The following is a 7,380-nucleotide window of genomic DNA, read 5'->3' on the forward strand; positions in this document are numbered from 1 at the left end:
AATGCAATTTTGTTGGGAAAGAATGACTCCTATATCTTTGTTTATAGCCTCATATCAACCCTAGTATCTTAGGCAAAAAGCTTTTCTGACTATATGGAGTATAGGTAGCTAAGCAACATGTTTAGCAGCCAATGCAGAACCTAAGGAGTGTCCAGGGACCCGGTGGCAATGTCCCAAAGTTAGAAAGAGTTCAAGGTAGTTTACTGATACTAAACCCCAGACTAAAACATTTGAAAATCAAAAGTTGTGGTGGCCGATGTGGTAACATCCCTGACTGGTGAACGCCAGACTGGAGTTTGAGTCCCACTCAAACTCGTGAGCTAAGGATGGGGGATTTGGGGGAGCCTACAGGTCTATCTGCTGAATCATCAACAGCCATTACTGGGCCCTCCTTGGTCCTAGCTTGGGTGGAGAGGGGGCTTGGGCACTAATCATATGTATATACCGTCAGTCTATTGGGCAATGTCACTGTACCTTGCCTCTGCCATTCGCAAGTGGCCTTTAAGCCTTTAAACATGATCTCTTTCACAGACAAGAGGATCCTTAATAACCCCTACACCCTCTTGATCATCTCACAAAGCCAAAATGAAATGGTGTTCTTGGATATTTCCTTGTGTGTCGAACTAACTTGACGTACAAACACTTGGACTATCTGCTGAGTCATCAACAGCCATTACTGGGCCCTCCTTGGTCCTAGCTTTGGTGGAGAGGGGGCTTGGGCACTAATCATATGTATATACTGTCAGTCTATAGGGCAATGTCCTGCATGATAGGGCAATGTCATTGTCCCTTGCCTCTGCCATTCCCAAGTGGCCTTTAAGCCTTTAAACATGATCTCTCTCACAGACAAGAGGATCCTTAATAACCCCTACACCCTCTTGATCATCTCACAAAGCCAAAATGAAATGGTGTTCTTGGATATTTCCTTGTGTGTCGAACTAGCTTAACGTACAAACACTTGGACCTAACATTCAGTCCTATTTAGAAACAGTAATACCTCTCGATATGAAAGTTTCTGTATACAAAAAATTCCTAAAGAAAAGAGATACAAAGATTTGTTCGCCTCATATCACGAAAAATCCCTCGTGATACGAAACGAAATTCGCCTTACCGCTGAAAACTAATTTCAAAATTTGCACCCCACAAAACTTTGAACTCGCCATCATTGTCCTACTCTCCAATTGGTTATCTACCTACCCTGATGCTAGTTACCACCATAAGATCCTATTCTCTTATTGATCAGCATCTTTCCCATCATGCATCAATCTATTGGCACTCCTCGATCATTTTGTTTTGGCAGAGCTATCGTTCACATTGAATTCGTGTTGGTGATTTTGTTTTCATACTTGTTTTCGTATTGCGTTATTTAGCTCTTAGTTCTATAGCCATGGGTCCCAAGAATGTTGCCAATGTTCAAGGAAAGGAGAAGAGGATGCTTTCTATGGAGAAAAACCTTTTGATAATCAAGAAGTATGATGCTGTTCAATCTCATGGCATCGAGGAAGATATACTTCAGGAATATTCCTTTATCAAGGTTCTCACTCTTCCACCTAACACCACCTCTCTCCTCCAGCCCACGGACCTGTAAATTATTTCAAACTTCAAGAAGCTCTATACACCTTCGAAATCACCAATAGCACAAACCTCACCCAGCATGAATTTTGGAAGGAGTATTTCAATATTGTGATATTCCTCCGACTCATTAATCAAGCTTGGCAGGAGATTTCGAGGCGCACTTTGAAATCTTCGTGGAAGAAGCTGTGGCCTGATGACGTCTCCTCACGAAACTTTGAGGGATTCCACGTAGAACTACCTGAAGCCAAAATCATGAGGACGACATTAATAAGTTTCTCAAGACACAAAGAGGAGCTTACGACGGATGACCAGAAGGAGGTGGAGGCCATGCAATTGAAAGGCATTTAGGAACAGTTCTCTGGCAGCGATGAAGAAGACACAGATATGACTATGACAACGGCAGAAATTAAGGACATGCTATCTCCTTATCATAAAATGGCAGATGACAGAGAAAAGAAACACTCCAAAAAGGTTCACACAGGTTATACTCTTGCTCAGAGTAATGACATTTGCCCGAGTCATTTCAAGAACATTTTAAAAAGCAGGCAGAAACAAGCTTCCTTGGATCGTTATTTTTTAAATAAGCCATTATCAGTCCAAGGTGAAGGTCAAAGTGATCCAAAAAAAAACGGAGCAATGGATGTGATAAAGAAATAGATGAAATTTAGTGTACAAAATGTAAAGTAAAAAAAAAAATTAGATTAAAAATGGAAAAAAAGTTGTGTTAATGTTTCCTACCATTTGTTAATGTGTTTCGCAAAGTTCAGTGTTAAATGTTTTCTGCCATTTGCTAATGTGTTTTGTAAAGTTAAGTGTACATGTTTTCTGCCACTTGTTGAAGTTTTCTACCATTTGTCCTCCTCCTCTGCCGCGACTTTTGCTTTCAGACATCGCCCCACTCAAAATGCAAGGTTTCACATTTTCATTATTTTCCATTTATTATTGCATTATGTTTTAATAACTACTTCATTTACATGTATTAATGGTTAGGTTAGGTACATTGAATGATTCAAATGTATTTGGCTGTATTTCATGGTCGTTATAGCTTTAATATAAAATTTAATGTGGTGTTTGTGTAGGGCTTGTAACGAATTAGGAAATTTACATGTAAAACTTGACTCCTCATACAAAAAAATAATAATACGAAAGTCAGTCCGGAACAAATTAATTTAGTATCCTGAGGCATTACTGTAGTACAGCAACATAAAGCTTGGCCTGGGCAAAAAAAAAAAAAAAAAAAAAAAAAAAAAAAAAAAAAAAAAAAACCATCTCGACCAAATTATAACCAATGGAGTTTCAGAGGGAGGCCATCGAAAACCTAAAATCTGTTGCCAGGAACTGATGTTCTGAATTTTCACAAAGGAGAATGAGAGGGGTCCTACACCTTCAAAATATTGGACTGGATAGATGCCATAAAACTCATCAACATACTATGACAAATCTAAGGCTAGCAGAAATCTAATCTTTATGAGATGTCTCTAAAGGATTGAACAATGTCCAATATAGATTCAGTCTCAAACCATTTTCAAGGCTGAGATTGTATGGTGGGCAAAAAGACATAAATATCCCTAGATAACTCAATAAAGTGAAATCTATGCGTTTCAAATGAAAGACCTGGCTCAAGGCTCATTGATAGCTATTCAACACATGGACAAAAAGGAGCTTGTATCGGTGAAGGTGAGCCAAGGAGTTGAGATACTACTCACGTGATACAGAATTTTTAAGGAATGATGGACGGTCTGGAATTTTTTCGCAGTCCTCTAAGGGAAAAAGCCTCTGGATATTCTTCAGACTGGTGGTACTCACGTGATAGCTTTCTGTAGCTGGGCTAGAAGATACAATACATTGGTGTATCACTTGATTTAAAGCTAAATACGAGATACTAAACCCATCCTGAATCCTGGGATAATTTTTTTATGGTCTTGAAATTTTTATCGCTCAAGAAGGACCTCTTATGTATCCATTAGGATTTTATCCATAAATATCAATGCACTAACCTTTAGATTTATGACACTATAGGCTTTTTAGCCAAAAGAAAACTATTTTCATTTTATCATATAATGGTTTCCAATCCTTGAAATTTATACCAAAGAATGACTTTCATGTAACTAATTGATGGCCTTTAGTTTTCTTAGATAATGTCATTAATTTGAAATACATGTATATAATTCCTTTAATTTATCATCTAAAACTCTCAAAACCAGGAAAAAAACATTTGAAAATCTTATATTTTGAGACCTCAGATATTGCCTTTATGACAGGACTTATGTTAGATTATATATAGAATTTACTGAAATTGGTGAAATAACAATAGTAGACAGGTCGGAGCCAGGCAAAAACTGCCCTTTTTTGGGGTCAAGGTTTTCTAAACTGATTCTGGTACTTTGAACCATGCTGATTCAAATAAGCTTTTGGGCCATCTGAAATTTTGCCCGAAATCCAAGATGGCGGCCAAAATCCAAAATGGCCGCCAAAAATCACAAAATATTTTTTCACGGCGTTGGGTTTAGCTATCAAGATGCTTTTTTTCTCCCAGAATAGCTATTTTTAGGCAGAGGAATATGACCCTCTAGTATAAATTCCGAAAAAATTGATTTATCCTGGCGAAATCAAAGATGGCCGCCGGAGTCGGCCCACCAACTTACGGATTGCTATAACTACAGTTCTAGATGGGCTATGACAATAATATTGGTCTCTATCCCTAGGTTTTCAGGGGCAAGGAATTCAAATCTGTCATCACTTTGAACCATAGGCTACTCTGTCACGGTAAAAATTCACTATAGCTGCATAGGCCGATATGTATTATCGGTTATTTCCTAATCACTGTGATTTTGTGAATATCTTTACACTGTGCACTACTTAATTTCAATCATTTAAGGTTTGTCGTCATGTTAAAGGGTCTGAATGTCCATAATAATGTCTCATAAACACTAATTTATGACACAAGCAATAACTTCACACTCTCATGAATTTTCTCTTCATGAAAGTTTGAAGAAATTGCATACCATCTGATGGGTGGATTTCCTGGTGAATCTCAAAGTTCTATACAAGAAGTATTGGTGTTTAGGGTTAAGTGACTGGTGGGCCGATGCCAAAGCAATTGCCGATGGATCAGTTGCCCAAGCCATAGAAGGTCGACACTATGCAAGAAGTGTGAGGCTTCACAAACAGGCATTTGAGGCACTCCTAAGGTACAGGATTACAACTGAGAAAGTTAGTGAGAAGCTAGATGTGCCTACCATGGAGCTGATTGCCAAGCTGAGATGTAGTCCATCTGCTGAAAACCTTGATGCATTGTTGGGTGAATCCAAGTTCAGGGACCTCTGTTCATCACTTATGCAAGCTGAAGGGACACAAGCCAAATTGACAGTGGAATACTTGAGAGATGTTTCTTCAATGCTGAGTTTGATTGCTGCAGTGAGGGAAAAGGATATCATGATGCATTTAGCGGCAGAAAGGACCCTACTGCCAAAATGCTTTGCATTCGGGCATGTGAATTATGCCCGATACTTGACTTTCGAACACATTAACTTACAGAATCTGAAGAGGACTCACAAAGATGCATGGGATGACCTTGTAAAGGATGGATTTGGAGGTTCCTTGTCAGGCAAACCCTTCTCCACTATCCATGGTGACCTGATCACAGAGACAACCATTAACCGAGAAGTGAAGGTCAGAGGAGGCCCGATGCAAGGTGGATACTCTACAAATGAACAAGCAACAGATGTAATGTCTTCATTAAGACTAGTCACATCATTGCAAAGGTACGATCAAAGTTGAAGGAAAAACTAGATGTTCTGAGGGATTCCGGACACAAGGAAGCCAGTATTGAAGCCAGAAAACAGCATGAAGGCACAATCGCTGAGCTTGTCGTTCAACTAGAGAAGTACTGCAATCCATTCCTTGTTGGCCCAGCTCGTCATCTAAAAACTGGTGTGGAAATAAATCATGATATTGTGAATGGACTGCTTATGTCAGGTGATGCTGGTGAGAAGCAATTTAGAGAGTTTGCCGACTTCCGTTGAAGGCTACAGAAGATGAGAGGGTTAACTTCTTTGATAGCATAGTCAAACTGAAGATAAAAACAGGACTAGAGAAAGTACAGAAGCCGCCAAAAGCCGTGAATATCTTGAAAGAAGATAGACAGGCATTTGGTTTATTGGTTGGAAAGGCAGCATCTCCAGAAGAAGCCCATTCTCATCCGTTGACTAGCCTCCCACTGGCGCTGGCGACCCCAGACAGAGATTTGCGGCAAACTTCAAAGTCATCTCTCAGGAATTACCTTATGGAGGAATCTTCATCTATAGAATATACTCCTCCAGATCAGAGCATTTGTCTTGTTGATGGAATGGCAGCAGTTAGAACTCTCCCTCCCCAGCAGACATGGAGAAAATACGGTGAAGAATTGTTGAAGTTCTGCTTACCACAAAGTTCTTCAAAGCCACTGGAGGTTGGAATTATCTTTGATTCGTATGGTACAGCTACTACCAAAGAACTGACTCAAATTCGTCGAGCTGGTGGTACACCAGGCCGCAGGGTACATATCACAAATGCCGACCAGAGCATGCCCACAGGCAAGGATTGTAATTCATTCCTCACTAATGGTGAGAACAAAAGTGAGCTAATCAAGTTCTTGGCCAGTTACTTCAAGTCATCAAAGCTGGAGATACCATTGGTTGTTACCCACGAATCAGAAACCTTTAGGATCACTGCATCTGGTACAGAAATTCTACCAAACTGTAACCACCATGAGGCAGATACCAGGATTGTCTACCATGCCTCCATCGCCAAAGATCCTGTCGTTATCCGAGCCACAGACACAGATATCTTGGTTCTGCTTTGCTATGCATATTCAGTCTGCAAACCTGAAGACAACTGGATGATGAAGGTAGATGACAGGTATGTCAGTGTCAGAAAAGTTGTTGAACACTTCGGAGATGATGTCTGCAAGGTCCTACCCGCGTATCACAGTATAACTGGTTGCGACACAACGTCCTTCCCGTACGGGGTAGGAAAGATAAAACCACTCAAGAAGATGCGTCAAAAGGGAAAGGTACATCTCTTAGCAGAATTGGGAACATCTGTCCATTCCGTTCAAAAGATGGAAGGTCCCAGATCATTCATGCAGACCTGTATGTATTCAGGAACCGACAAGGAGACGTTTGTTGAAACAAGAATCAGAATGTTCAACAAGAAGCAGGTGAAATCAAGTGTGGGAATCTTACCTGATGGAAGCAGTGCAGATGGACACATTAAAAGGAGTGACCTAAAGGCATTGATATGTTACCAGTGTCTTCAACCAAATATTGATTATCCCTCCATCGCTGACAGAGGATGGCAGCGTACAAGCGAGGGAATTCGTCCAGGACGGTATCTTTGTTCAAGACTGCCACCAAGTCTGACCAAGGAAAGGTCTAATCAAGACCCAAACAGAGGTATGTAGCCTTTAAAATGATCCTCATTCTTATGCATCTAATAGCAATATTTGGTAACTACTTGATGTTCCTACCAATCGTTTCATGACAGCTCATGGATTTGAGTTCCCAATAGTCAAAATAGTTCTCAACACTCAAAGCACACATGTAACTACTGTAATTCAAAGTGTCCATGTCTTTTAATTAAGGTACAGAAGCCATTGATATGTATGATGTAGATTCGGAGATGGTCGATAAAGATGGTCGTGCTCGGTCAAGGCAGAAGAGAACAAGAGATCCCATTGCTGGAATTTCTACTAGGAAGCGACAGAGGCAAGGTACACCATTTTCTATAATATGCTGGCAAACCAAAGTATTTTCTTTCTGGAAT

Source organism: Palaemon carinicauda, chromosome 2 (assembly GCF_036898095.1).
Source record: "Palaemon carinicauda isolate YSFRI2023 chromosome 2, ASM3689809v2, whole genome shotgun sequence".
NCBI lineage: Eukaryota > Metazoa > Arthropoda > Malacostraca > Decapoda > Palaemonidae > Palaemon > Palaemon carinicauda.